Source organism: Rattus norvegicus, chromosome 6 (genome assembly GCF_021556685.1).
Source record: "Rattus norvegicus strain SHRSP/BbbUtx chromosome 6, alternate assembly SHRSP_T2T, whole genome shotgun sequence".
In the NCBI taxonomy this organism is placed as follows: domain Eukaryota; kingdom Metazoa; phylum Chordata; class Mammalia; order Rodentia; family Muridae; genus Rattus; species Rattus norvegicus.
Genome location: NC_141539.1, coordinates 49062246 through 49076855, shown reverse-complemented (window position 1 = coordinate 49076855; position 14610 = coordinate 49062246). Strand labels below are relative to the sequence as shown.

Genomic DNA, 14610 nt, shown 5'->3' with positions numbered 1-14610 from the left:
CTGTACATCTCTGGAGTTCATTTGGCCTTTGCCACATATTTGCTCAAATTGTCTCTAGGAGACAAGGAACACCTACAGAGCCTCAGGAGCTCTCAGAAGCTGTCATAGAAACCCTCTCATGGGAAAAGTACACACAGGCTGCCCATGAAAGGAGGCTAGGCATCTTATACACATAGCCATGATGTTTCTTTGACCTGCAGGGGAATGAGGTGGGGCTATTATATTGCTCATCTGTGAAGAGAGGGGAGCCCTTTTTGTTTCAAAATAAAAAAATGGATAGTATTTTTATTGATTAAGAATTTTCTGTGTGTGCACATTTTGATCAGATTCATTCATCATTCCTGTCCATAATTTCTCAAGTACCCAATCTTCTCTATCTCCCGACTCTTGTCAAGGAGTACACACCGAAGCTAAAATCTTTTCCATGGAGCTTGTTGACACCTCCACCCATAAGTTTTCATTCTACTGTGTTCCAGTGCACTGTGCTGGTAGCTACTCACCTCCAGTCTTCCCCAGAGCCTCACAGTAATGGCAGCTAAGGCTACTGGGAATTGTGACTTTGATGGTGATCTCCCTTCTGAGAACAAAGGTGGAGAGGCCAGACAACCTCAGCTGACTCGGCTGATGTGCACAGTTGCTGAGCAGGCAACCATTGACTTTCGTGTTGCCATGGTGTGGTGTCGGAACTGTTTGAAATTGACCCATCCAGCGAGCCCCAGATCACTGCTTGTAAAGATACAGTTCATGATGCTAAAGAAGGTTCAAAAGTACAGTAATCCAGGAATCAGGTCCTGCACTTGGCTGGTCTCAAGCTGAGGCTGTGCCTGGGTAGAAGGATAGGACTTCAGCTCTGTGGCTCACCTGCAGGTGGCCAGAGCTACTGCATTTCTGAGTAGGAAAGAAAGGCTACCATAGATAAGGAGTGAAGAAAGCAAGTTCGTTTGGTCTCCCATGTAGCTCTCTGAAGCAAACAGCCAATTCAATGTCAAATACCTGCTTGTATGAGGTTTTCAAAGCGCAATAAATAAGCTTAAGTTGGAGCAATACAGTTGCAATGTGCATGTAAGATCATTAAAGCTGTGTGAAGCTGGGGATTTTAATATTAAATGACCTGCTCAAACTGTTGCTCACAGATGTCAGCGGAAGGCTAGTGGTTTTGGTCTCTTAACTCTAGGGGAGGGGAAAGGCTCATGAATAAGCTTCTGAAGGGAATCTCGGAGAAAGACTGGGATTGCTATAGGGAAGATCAACTCCTAGCCCATCCCATGCATCTTCTCTCTGCTTTTCTGAGTCTCAGTCATGAAGGGAGGCCAGCCTTAGCCTTCTTTTGCTGTCCTCTCTGGAGCTGCCTTGTTCTGGGTTGTAAGTGCTGGAAGATTAAGCTAATGATCTCTCCTGCTGCTGGTAGTGGGGGGCCCAGGCCTCCTTTCTGGCATCCAGCCCTGGTTATTTTTCTTTGAAATAAAGAAACAGGCTGTCTGACATCAGGTGGAGACCTAGGTGCCTTGTGCAGCCTCAGGTTGGAGAACATCTTTGCCTCTGGTGACAGATGGGCCTTCTAATACTCCATCTCTCAGTCCTCTGGTTTCAGCAGCACACCACATGTGACATCAAGATGTCTGACTCTCTGTCATCCATTCCCATTAATGTATGACAGAACTCACTCAGGCCAGCTGCCCACGGTGTTGGAGCAGCCGCAGAGAGCAAAGAGAACACTTGATCACCTCAGTGACCTGGTTTTCTCTCTTCCCAGGCAATGCTTCTGCAAGTGTCTCTCCCCAGCATAACAATCTTTTGCACTCACAGTCACCAATGATGTTTGATTAGACCCTGGGATGCCATTTATCAAATCGCTGTTCCTTTAGGAATCCTGGCAGGCACCCTATGTGTTGTCTTTAAAGTGTCAGCAAAGCACAACTTTGTTTTTGTTTCATGCTACTAAATTCAAAGGAGGTGTGCTTGTAGGTGACTGGAGGCCCTGCAGGAAAACATGTCCTATTTTTGTATAATTTTGTATGTCAGGTTTGTTATTTCCCATTCTGGTTTTTTATTGGGTTCTTTTCATTTTTTTGTTTTGTTTTGCTTCTTGTAGCTTTAAACACAGACTTGTGTCAATTTTAAGACTGTAGAATTCTGTTTATATCATAAACTTTCAGGAAAGAGTCATGGTGTTGTTGGTGGAAGACTGCTCACGTCTACTATCTCCTAGTCATTGGCTACAGATATGATAGCATTGCATAGTTGCTAGACTGCTTCATTTCCAAGTCTTTCTTCCAACCTTGGAGAGGCAAATTCCTGAGTGCTGGAGAATGCAGTGCCAATTAGTAGGGACCATGACTTTTGGGGTTGCAGTTTCAGTGGAATGGGTAAGCCCTTCCCTCCATCCTCTTCCCGCCATCCTATCTCCACAAGAACATACTATTTGGGCCATGATGATGAAGGTGGTATCCAAGGCATGACAGAGCAGTAGTCTGGGGACAGGTGGTCCCAAGATGCCTAGGACTCGCGTTGCCAGTTCTGCACTCTTCTTTTTCCTGGGAAACTCAAGTACTGAAGCTCAAGCCGCCATTTTCTCCTACGTGGAACCACACATGATTTTTAGCTGTGACATTGCTAGCATTTCAAAGTTACATTTACTTTACCGACATCAGAAATATCTCTTTCCCCATTATCCTCGTCTTCCTCTTTTTCGTTTTTCTCCTCCCACACGGGTCTCACTGCATAGCCCTAAGCTCACTTTGAAGACCAGGCTGCCCTTGAACTCACAGATATCTGCCTATTTAAGTGCTGGATTAAGGATGCGTGCCACCATGCCTACATAATGTCTGTTTCTTAAAACTAAACAGAATATCTCTGGCCTTTGTCAGTAGTTTGCAGCACTTCAGGAGAGTCATCCTTTTGAAGTTTTGCTCTCCTCTCCCCTGCATTGTCTTCCCCCTTCTGAGATGTGTAAGTTGCTGATTATGTGCCAGCAGTTGCACCTTTTACCTACATCACTTTAATCTGCTGAGGAAAATGGAATTTACATTAACAAATTCATGAAAACATCAAGAATGGGCTACTGAGATCTGGCATTGAGAGGCAGACTCAGTGAGGAGGGCCTGGACAACAAATGGAGACCTGAGGGACAGATAAATCTAGCTTGGTGGCAGAAGGACAGAAATGCTTCTAAAGGGAGGATCCAATATTAGAGCTATTATATATAGAGAAGAGAATGCTGTGTGTGTGTGTGTGTGTGTGTATGTGTGTGTGTTATATGTGTGTGCATCTGTGTGTATTTATGTATGTATATGTATGTGTATGTGTATGTATATATGTATGTGTGTATGTGTGTATGTATGTGTCTCTGTGTGTATTATATGTATATGTGTCTGTGTTTATGTTTGTATGTATTTATGTATGTATGTTGTCTCTGTATATATGTATCGATATGTGTGTATGTGTGTATTGTATGTATGTGTGTCTGTGTTTATGTTTGTATGTATGTGTGTGTCTCTGTATATATATATGTGTATTGTATGTATGTGTGTCTGTGTGCGTGTCTGTTTTTATGTATGTATGTATATATGTGTTCTGTGTATGTATGGATATATGAATATGTGCCTGTGCATGTGCGTGTGTGTGTGTGTGTGTGTGTGTGTGTGTGTGTGTGTGTGTGTGATAGAAGAAGGCAATTGGGAAGTAAGAGAGTTGAGATTAGAGAAAGGCCTATGCAGACCCAATGATATCCAGGCTCCTCATCGAGTAACCACAGTTCTGTGAGTCCTCTTGCCACCTCAAAAGTTCAACCTTCATTATGGAAACCACAGGAAACTATGCCAGGTTCTTAGACATAAAAATGACCCAATTCCTTGTATACTTTTTCTTACTATGCTCATTGCTGTGATGTGAGAACAAGGATGGTGAGCGCGTCTGGTAGGAAAGCTTACTGGGACCTGCTCCATCTGCCTGAGTAGTTGCTAATCAGTGTTCTTTCTGCCACAACTCACAATGTCTGCATCCCTTTCCTCATATTCCCATGTTGATTGCCCAGCTATGTTCATAGATGCCTGCCTGGAACAGGCTACTCATTTCCTTCTCTGAAACCTCCTCTTCAAAGGCAGATGCTCCCACATGCTGCCCAAGAGATATTGCTCTGAGTGGCTTTCAGCAACCAATATTTCCACTGTCATTCCTTGTTGAATCAATTCAATACCATCCTTAAAGTGTAATGGAAACTAATCCTCTAGTCTCTGGTGGGTCCATGGAGCCCAGGGGCAATGCTTCAATGACCCATTGTGGATGGAAGAATGAAGTAGAAGGACAGGGCTCATGGTAGCCAGGAAACAGAAATCAAATGATTATATGGCTCTAAGTTCCCAGGATGCTGATCCCCCTATTGAACCTCACTTCCACAAGTTCTCAGAAAACCCCAGAATAGCTCACCCACTGTACAACAAGTTTCAATATGTAACATTCAGTGCGTAAAATGTAGTTGTTTTTTTTAATAGAATATGACTATTCTTACTATGACATTTTGTTATGTTTTAGAGGATGTGAACAACTTAATATCACAGCATCCCATTGATACTCTGTCACCTTGTCAAGGGATTACTCCTAAGGCAGCGTATTTACTTTAGACCACTTTATTCTCTGCCCATTTGAAAGCAACTGGGGTCAATTATTTAACCCTTCCTCCCAAGTGAGATGTGGGAACACTGAGAAAAGTCTGGGAAGAGCAAAGCCATGTTCTCAAATGAAAGAGAAATACTACAAAGAAGAGAGTAGCCACCTATAATAAATGATACATAAGAAATCAAATGGAGAGTTGATAGCTGCTCTCAGTATCTGTAGGGTTGTGAACTGCAAGCTGGTAATAGAATATGTCCATTTCAGGAAAGAACTGAACAATATGAGAGACACAGGTGCCTAGCAGAGAGAACTGTGAAAATGTACATAAAAGGAAATATGGGATGATAAGGATATCACCTCTTGATTTGTTGAGGCGTAGCATGTTGGAATACACACACACATACACACATACACACACACACACATGAATCTAATAGAGATATTAAGAATTTGTATCAGCAGCAATGTATTGATTGCTGTAGTGTTAGATAATGATGCTTTAATTAATGTTTAATATAAGCACCTCTTTCAATAAGCCCCACACCATCAAGATCATTATAGATTTTATTTTCTTTGGTAGAGTTAATTCTTATCCATTTACTCTAGCTATGCCCTATAAAGTCACTAGAGACTTGGAATCATTGACTTGAGTTATTAGGCCTAGAGGAAAAAAACAGGATTTTTGTTTCCCCAAGTCTCTGGTCACATGTTCATACATTGGCCAGTGTGTCATCCAGTGTATATGGTTCTGTTTATTTACATCTTTGGTGGTATTACATGTAGTGTTAGTTGACCCTGGCTCACAGTTGTCATCTCTGTAACTAGCACATGTATTTTCATCTTAGAGTATGTCAATCTTCTTGCATTTGGAAATGGTAGAGTGCCTTTTGCACTGGTCAACTTTGGTAGTCTAATTGAAACAGTCAAGAGCCAATTGAGCCAATCTCAAATGAAAATTTGTCCAGATCAGATTGACCTTTGGGCATGTCTTTGTGGGGTTGTCTTGATGTCGATAGCATTAGTCCTTGGGCTGTTTAAGAAAGCCAACTGAACATAATCCATGAGTGAACCAGCAAACAGTATTCCTGCATGGTCTCTGCTTCAAGCTCCTACTTTAGTTCCTTTTCTGGCTTCCCTCAATGATGAACCATGACAGGGAAGTATAAGCTTGTAAACCCTTGTCTGGCAAAGTTGCTTTTGGTCATGGTGCTTGTCAGAGTCAGATAAGGAAACTAGAAAACCCTCACTACTACACTAAAGTTCAATTTAAACAGTGATATCACACAGACATATTTAAGACATGGGAGCTGGACCTTGAAGGCAGAGTATGGCTCTGTTTAACCTGAGCCAGAAACTTAGGTGTCAGTAACTCAGCTATTTCACTCTTTTGCATATTCCATAGAAGATCAGGGGACACAGCAGGTTGTGATTGGGATATCAGAAACACATTTTAGAGAGTAGGGGAGTTAACAATACTCCATGGGAGATGAGGGTTAACTGAACTTAAAGGTTACAGTTTGCAGTGTCTTGCCCAGAAATTAAACTGGACGTCCACCAAAATCAGTACCTATCTTTGTTCTCGTCCTAAATGTTTGTGGAGCCATGTGTGTTAGCAACACTTTCTTCCACCAGTTACAAGATGAACTCACTAGCACTGAGATTTGATTGACTGGAAATCATGATGACTGTTCATGGGTCAGGAGACGAAAGCATATTTTAGATGAAGCAGAAGGTGGATTGCATGGCAATAGATTTCTCTATTATTTTGCTCAAGGGACAGAACATTTGATGATGCTCAGGTGATGGGTAGGTTTTCAAAGTCATGGTCATTAGATGTTTTGGATAATCCGGAAGAGTTTCCTGTAAAGATAACTGTGTCTGTGAAGCCTGGTGTAGCTCCCTTGTTCTCATCTTTTCTAGAAAAGAAGCAATGGATTAAAGGTTTATGGTCTCCAGCGACCCAGTGTAGCACGTATGTACTGTACATAATGAAAAATATAATATAGATGGCTATGATGTTTCAGGGATCCATTTAGGAATCGCAAGCATTTGAAGGTACTGTCTCCTGAAAACAGTCCTTGGGAGTTGTAGATATTGTTATGTAGATCTATGCATAGACATATTGTATCAATGATAAGTTGTATAAACCACCCAAAGTCACACAAGTAGGACAAAAACCTAGAAACCTATCACTATACTGTTCCACCTTTTAAAACACACAAGAAGAAGCCAGATATATTTGCCTTGAGGAAGCAAGAGAAAAACACATGTTCAGAACTGTCATCCGATCAGAATCCTTTAGTGGAGAAACAAGCCCACCCTCCCTGCCTGCCCTCTTCCCATTTATTGGACATAACAGACATGCAAATGCCTGCAGAAGATGTAAAGTGCAGAAGTTTCCATCAGACCATTCCCTGGAGAGCTCTGCTTTGAGGAACTGTGAAGATGGCCCTGGCTGCTTTTATGCATGTGAATGTTTTACTTGGTGTAGTAGAAAAGTCATGGAATTTGGTGCCATCCCCAACATAAAGGAAGAATTAGTATTATAATAGTATTATAATGTTAAATGATAAAATCTGCAGAGACAAGAATACCCAATGCATTTGCTGCTATCTTTATCAAAAGAAGCATTTGAGAACGTTGACTCCAATCCATCCTGCAAACCAGAAAACAGCAGTCTACTAGACAAAGCTCTTCGAATTTAGTCTCCAGGGAAATTCTTTCCAGAACTTAAAGAGACTGTTTCTATCTGCAGATCCATTATTGGATTGAAGGAATGGCTCTTGCCATGGTATGTCTGTCTGGCTTCGAGTAAGTGACCTGATCCATAGAAACCAGTAGGACCAACAACAAACAGCCCTTCTGTTATCACTGAGAAAAATAAAACAGTCATCTCCCTTGATTTCTATTAAACAAAACAAAACAAAGAAACAATAAAGACAATAACATGCCTCTATAAAAAGTCACAAGTCAGGCTGTCTACTTGAATTCAGAACAGACTTTATGTTTTCAGGGGTTACAAAAAAACTCACAAGACATCAAGAGAAGTAGTTAGCCACTTTTCACAACTAACTCAATTTCAGGAACCTGGGGACTTCTGGTGATAGGTTTGTTTTGTTCCTGTGGGTAGGCTGCACCCACTGTCTTCACTTCCTGGGCTGCATTTTTCCCCATGCATAAATTGGGGAAACTGGAGATCAGTAACAAAGGGGTTTAGCCAGTTTCACTATTAAATTCTACGAAGCTGAGGAAGCTGGCCCTGGTGTCTAATCTCACTCACAGCGTATTGTAATGTCAATAACCCAGGTGCAGTCCCCATGATTTCATCAGAAAGGACACAGACTATGAGACTAGGAATCAGCCCAACAGGTGTTTATTTGTTTGTCATTGTCAAGATTGAGATTTAGAATCTGTGTTTAAAGTTACAGTTCCATTAAAAGGAGGAACAAAAGCAGTCAGTCTGCTTCTCCATAAAACCAGTCAGTTAAGGGAGCAAGAGTGAGATATTCCAGAATATGATGTACAGTGCCGGTGCTAGTGTATCTGAGGCTTCAGGCTGGAAAGGGAAACGGACTAGGTTTACCAGATGAAAGCCTTTGGGAAGGAGCCCAGCAGCTCCCGACTCTCCCTGATTCCCCTACTGACAACAGTGAAACACTGATTAAGGGGCTGCTATTTTTTTCCAGTGGTAGGAGCAGCAATCCTTCCCTGGAAGCCAGCTCTCTTGATTAATGTATAGGAGAGATACGAAAACATGCATGCATTCTGCTTTTCTGATGCTAAATATACACACCTTTAATCTCTGTTCTCCAGCCTATGCGAGAGCCCACCAGAGAAGAAAATCAAATAGCACACTGTACACAGAAGCATCCCCCACCAACCTCCTGATTACTGACTAGAGGAAGGAGAAAGAATAGGATGCCATAGGAAAAAGGCATCCATCCGAGCTATGAGGTGCTTTTATATCCCTTCTCTCAAGAAAGGGAGACGTATCTATATATTTTAATTAAAATATGAAATATTTAAGTAAATCCCACTAAGTTCTGAGTCAGCACCTTTAGAAATCATTTTCTCTTTGTTGAAGCCAAAGGCAAAGTGATTGATCTGACCGGGAAGAGTAGAATTTGTGGGACTGCATCAATCCACCATTTGGAGACCCTGCGCCAACAGTTGTATTTGGTAAGGAGAGTACTAGAGGGAACTCGTAGAAACTAAAATGCTTGTCAACAGATGAGGCACAAATGTACGATCTGAAGCTGTTTCTGGAATGAGCCATTTGGGGAACTGCCACACGGCTTGAGATATCTGAAAGAAAATGTAGGCTCCACGTGACAACTTTAAATAAAACATAAAGGCCTTTGCTAACAGGGTGGGGTGTCTTACTCTTGCCGATCTACCAGTTTTCCCTGAAAATTGTATTAGCTTGGAAATTAAACACAATTATTCTGTGAATGCAGATCATGCTTCTAATTAATTACTGATCGAATCCAGCAAAGTACAGCCATATTTCTGTCTTTTGAACTACAATATAAGAAATGTTTGTGGTTTGGAGGCTTACCTTGTATGTCCGAGGAAATTAATTTTCTTTCCTTACCCGGAAAGATTGGTAATTAGCTGGGAGTGTGATGTTCCCTTGTTGCTATGACTACAGTAAGACTCCATAAGGCCCCAGGACTGAGAAAGAGCAAAAGAAACAAAGTCCAAAAAAAAAAAAAAAAAAAAAAAAAGAAACAAAGTCCTTGATGGAGAAATGCTTCCTTGCTATGCAAGTACAGTGATCTACTCACCCATCACTCAAGAAAAGAGGGGCTGGGTGAAGCCAACCCGTGTTAATTTACAAAGTATTTTAAAGTCAAGGAATGTCCACACATTGTTAGCTTTATCTTTTTCTCCCTCCTTTTTCTTCTTCTTTTTTAAAGCCAGGTATCCTAGGTAATTCGGTATTGCTATTGCCCCCAGGGATGTTGTTGTTGTTGTTGTTGTTGTTGTTGTTGTTGTTGTTGTTGTTGTAATCCAAGGAAGAAAAAGAAGCCTCTCAGGGCCACAGGATTGAAGGTCAAGGATCCCTGGGATCTGCTGAGCCTAAAAACCCTCTCTCGAGGACAATTTCATAGGTAGAGGAGCCTGTCCATGCTGGAACTTGAGTTCGAGAAGTTTCACAATCTTAAACAAGATGAATCCTTTATCATTCCAATCTTACTTTGCCTATCCCTTTAAGAGTTTGAGTTAGGGTTCTTTGGCTTAGACTTGGACCAGCAACACACTTGTGTTCTGTTTTAAATATATCAAGTGACGAGCCTGTTGTGCTGTCCATCCCTAGCATCGCCCCCGTGTGCTGTGGCATGGGTTGGCATGAAGCAAGTGTCAGCCTTGAGGGAATCGCATGGAAGGGAAGGAGTAGATTGCACAGGGCTAACCTTGACCAATTCAGAGCTGCTAAAGCTGAGGACCTGGTGAGTTGAGGCATGTGGTGATCACAGATGATAGATGATCATCACGGTATCTTTTCTTCTGAGAGTCAGACAAGAGGTTTAGAGCATTTTCTTGTGTAGGATCCTATCATTGTCATGGTATAAGTAAATCACATGCAAAGTTAGATACTTTTATCAAAATGTAGCCCTGCATACAAAGAAAAGAAAAAGACAGTGTCTGTTTGGGGGATGTGCGCACAACTGTGCATGTAGGTATAGAAGGCAGGTGTCAGTGTGAAATTTGTTCTCCATCATGGTAGTGGGTGGGTGTACACATCTGTTATGTATAGAAGCCAGCAGTCAGTATGAGATGTTTTCTCTGAGTACCTTCCCTTCTCTAGAACCCTAAGCATGGTAAACTCTTCTTCCCATAACTCACTTCTAGTTGCGCATTTTATCTCAGCAAGAGAATAGTAGCTAAGTCATTAAGGTAGCACTGTATCTAAGTGGTAGAGCTTGTGCTTAGCATTGGAAGGTCCTGGTTTCAATCTCCAGTGTACCTTCTCCCCACAAAGAATAGCATTACTCATCAGCACAACAGAAATCTTTGTATCCACTAAAAATGGTGAGTAAATTTTATATTTCTTCTTTGGATCAAGTTTTATACTATAAATATTTAAGAAGTTTATATAGTGTTCTATTACTTATCTAAAAAATAAACAAAAGTTAAGTAGTTGCCATAGATGCTTGATGACTTGAGTTTAATCCCTGAAACCCATAGGTGAGAGAAAAAAACCATCACTCTCACAAGTTAACCTCTTATCTCTACACACTTGCCTTGGCAAGTACAACCATACACACACACACACACACACACACACACACACACACACACACACACACACATACTCACACAGCACAGAATTGATTAATTGAAAACAAATAAAAGCTTAATGTATTGATGCATAGATTAATGTATACACACTTGTACATAAATATGGTGCTTCTGAGAAAGTACATAAATGACTGGTGAAATGACTTTCTCTGCTAGGACATGAGAAAGGTATACTTTTTCCTGATTTCTCATTCATTCACTGTGAATACTGTGTCATGGTTTTAAGAGTCCTACAAAAGTGGGCAGATCAACCAAGGAGAAGAACTACTTTACTCACTCAATATAGAATTTAATTTTTCTCTCCTTTCTTGTCAATCCTGGAGTATACTTAGCTGATTTTTTTTACTTCCCCCTTTCTTTTGTCCTCCTCTGCCTTTTCTGCTAGTAGCCACAGCCTCTTGAGTATCCTGTTTCAACTGATTTATTTTTTTTTTGTAGAACTTCATGATTTCTTTTGTGATTTCTGCGGCATTGCCTACCAATTTACTAATATTCTCTTTAACCATGTTTTAACGACTACATTTGTTCAGTTTAGCATATGTCTAATGTCTATATTTTTGATTGGGAAAATCGTCTGCTTGATTCTTTTAAGTTGGCTTAGTGTTTTTACATACTGGCTCTTTTAAAAACTATTTACTTGGCTTATTATCTCTCTAAATTTGTGTTTCATTATTTTCAGTATGTGAGACCCTCTAGCCCAAACTTTTGGTATCTTCTGTCATAAACACTTATGCACCTCTTCCTCCCCCCACCTCTCTGTCTGTCTCCCTCTCTTTCTCTGCTCTCTCTCCCTTCTCTCCCTCCCTTCTCCCCCTGCATGTGAGACCTAGAGAATGATTTTTGCTATCTTCCTCAGTCCCTCTCTGCTTCCTTTAGACTGCCTCTCTCACTGAACTGTGTGCTCACTGTTTTGTTTAACCTGTATACTCAGTGAACTCCAGGGGCCTACTTGTATCCTGCAATCCCCAACACAGGCTCTAACAGTTATGCCCAACTTTTTGTGTGGTTTCTAGGAATTCAAACATAGATCCTTATGTGTATACACGAAGTTCTCTTCTCCAGTAATCCATCACTCCAGAACTATGTATTGTAGTTTAAAATCTGAGTAAATGTGCCTTAGTAGTCCATGTTAACATTGTTTAGGATAGGGCCAGTATGTGGTGATCAAGTCCAATCTCCTTGCACCTCTTCCACCTCCTTTCCCGGCCTCTGGTCTTCACTGTTCTATTTTCAGCTTCATGCTTTCCTTTCTTAGCATCCATGCATAAAGAAGGGCATTGGCTGCTTTTCTTTGTTCATTTCACTTAATGGAATGCCCTCCAGTGTCACTTAACTCACTGCAGATGGTAACTTCTCAGTTTTGTGATTTTGCTCATAAACTCATCTTTCCTAAGTCTTAGCCCTTGCCTTTTTTCATGTGTGGGGATCCCATGAGATAGGGCTGGCTGGCTGATTGTCTGTTTGATTCTGTCAAGGGTATCCGTACAGGAAAGCTGGGTTTTTAAGTATAGGCCCTGTGGACCCATGGTTTGGTTTCTGAGTAGCAAAACCTAACATGATTGTGTTCCTTTGAGAGAAATACAGTCTCTTTGTTTCCTCCCTTTGGACAGATTCTTTATTTCCATTTCTACAAATTAGTAGCATTTGGGAGATCTGGATTCCTCAAAGAGTTTCCTTCAATTCCCACCCCAACCGCTTTTTGCCTTGTGACTTTGACTCCTTTTTGTATGCTGCCATAAAAATTCAGTTGACAAGCATTGGTGGGCTTGCAAGTGTTCCAGACTCCAGCAGACAAAGCTTTGCATCCTGACCCTGAAGCCTCCACCTACTTTCATATTTTAGGTAAGACTTTTGCTTTCTGTTTGCAATACTGAATGTTCATTATGTGAATTGGAGACATCTTTAAGACAGGTGATCCTTATTTGGGGGAAGATATTTGTAAGATAGAAATTATTCAAAGGATGGATTCCAGAAGTTAGAGGAACCCCTGCATATGAAGGAACCTAGGGTAGCTAAGGGAGCAGAGGTAAAGGGATCTTAATAGCAGCTAAGGCCACAGTGGGGTGTGGGCTGTAAGCCTGTGAACCCTGGTGACTGGTATAGGAAGCCACTGAGTGATGCAGGAGACAGATGAAATGTTCTGAGTCATGCTCTAAGTTGATCGACCATCCATGGTGTTAGGGCACATGCAAATCAGGGAGAACAATGGTGAAGTTACTGCAATAACCCAAGCAAAAGCAGGAATGTCAGGCATAGTATCATTGACAGGGCAATATGCTGTTGCTGGATTCTGTGTACTAAGAAAGATTGGACTTTCTCACGGACTGAACACACACCTGGAAAGAAATAGAAGAGTCAAGCTCCAGTGTCTCCAGCCCTTTCTCAAATCTAATTTAACTCAAACCCAAAACCCCATCCTTCTTTCCAAACTTGTCCTTCCCACTGCTCTCTCATTGTGACTTCTGGTAATTCTATTCTTTCGGTTGTTCAGGCCTGAAATCTAGAAGTTACTTTGACAAGTTTCAGATCTGTGTCTGGTTTTAATCATCTGACTTATGCTTGGTGAAAAACAAAACAAAACAAAACAAAACAAAACAAAACAAAAAGATTAAAGTCGAGTCCTACTCCAAAGTGAATTCATATTTCCCATAACCATCCCCGGCGGAAAGGAATCAGCATGTGTTGTGGGATTATTATTTAAATGTTTATAGTCTGCCATTTTCTTCACACCAAGGCCCCAGCAGTGTAAGTCAGCCAGGCTCATGCAGGTATTGTCTGCTCCATCTGGTCCTTGGCGTTGTGCAAGCAGGCCCTGGATGGTGCAGTAGCTGATCAGACAGGCTCGCACAGGTATTGTCTGCTCCATCTGGTCTTCTGCATTCTGCAGGCAAGCCCTGGATGGTGCAGCAGCTAAAAGTCCATATGGTCTCAGGTGTAGCCCCAGGTAGAGCATATTGCTGCATGCCAGTCTGAGGCAGGAATGACTGCTGGGAGGCACACATCTGAGTGAAGTGGCCACTGCTGTGCCCAAATCAGAGGGCAGAAGGTGTTCTTGGCTCCCACGATGCTCCGCACTTCCAGGACCGGTTGGAGACCAAGATGCCATCCTGAACTGCAAATGTCATGCCCAGGCAGCATCCAGAAAGTGTTGAAAATGTACTGTTCTCTGCCCTGCTAAATCAGGTAAGGGTTCAGAAACTGTGTAGACGGAAAATGGCCTGCCTGGGGCCTCAGAGTGGAGTCTCTGCAGTTTGCTCTGTCTTCTCATCTCCCAGTTGTGATTTAGGACTTTTGTCTTTTCCTTCATTTGTAAATATGGAAGTAGTGGCTATCTGCCTTGAACACAACTGCGCATGTATCACTTCATCAGTAGAGCCATGATGCAGGGAGCATGCGCTTTAGCCCTTGAAGAATTAACTGTGTTATCTTGGAGTTTAATATTGACTATCAGTTACAAAGCATTCGATGAAAGTCAGTGTTGTTTGTCCATTCTTACTGATACAAGGAAAGACTGAACTGGGTGCCTGCAAACCACAGAAGTGTCTCACAATTCTGTTGGATAGATGTCCAAGTTCAACATACCAGCAGATGGGCATATGGAGAAGTCTCATTTTGATCCATAAAGGCTCACTTCTTGCTGCATCCTTATACAGTAGAAAAGCCAGAAGTTTCTCTTGGGAATTTTAGCATGAG

General features: G+C 41.7%; 1 protein-coding gene across 3 annotated transcripts in view; it reads left to right on the top strand.

The window, feature by feature from the left end:
- LOC148005168 (uncharacterized) overlaps window positions 1–14610 on the top strand; it is an 86205-nt gene that overhangs the window by 45725 nt on the left and 25870 nt on the right. The window contains exons 6-7 of one of the 3 annotated variants that reach the window (XR_015622311.1): window positions 12528–12759; window positions 13805–14100. The exons of the other annotated variants lie outside the window; for them this stretch is intronic. The gene's annotated coding sequence lies outside the window, so the exon portion shown is untranslated. The remainder of the gene's footprint in view (window positions 1–12527; window positions 12760–13804; window positions 14101–14610) is intronic. 3 annotated transcript variants of the gene reach the window in all.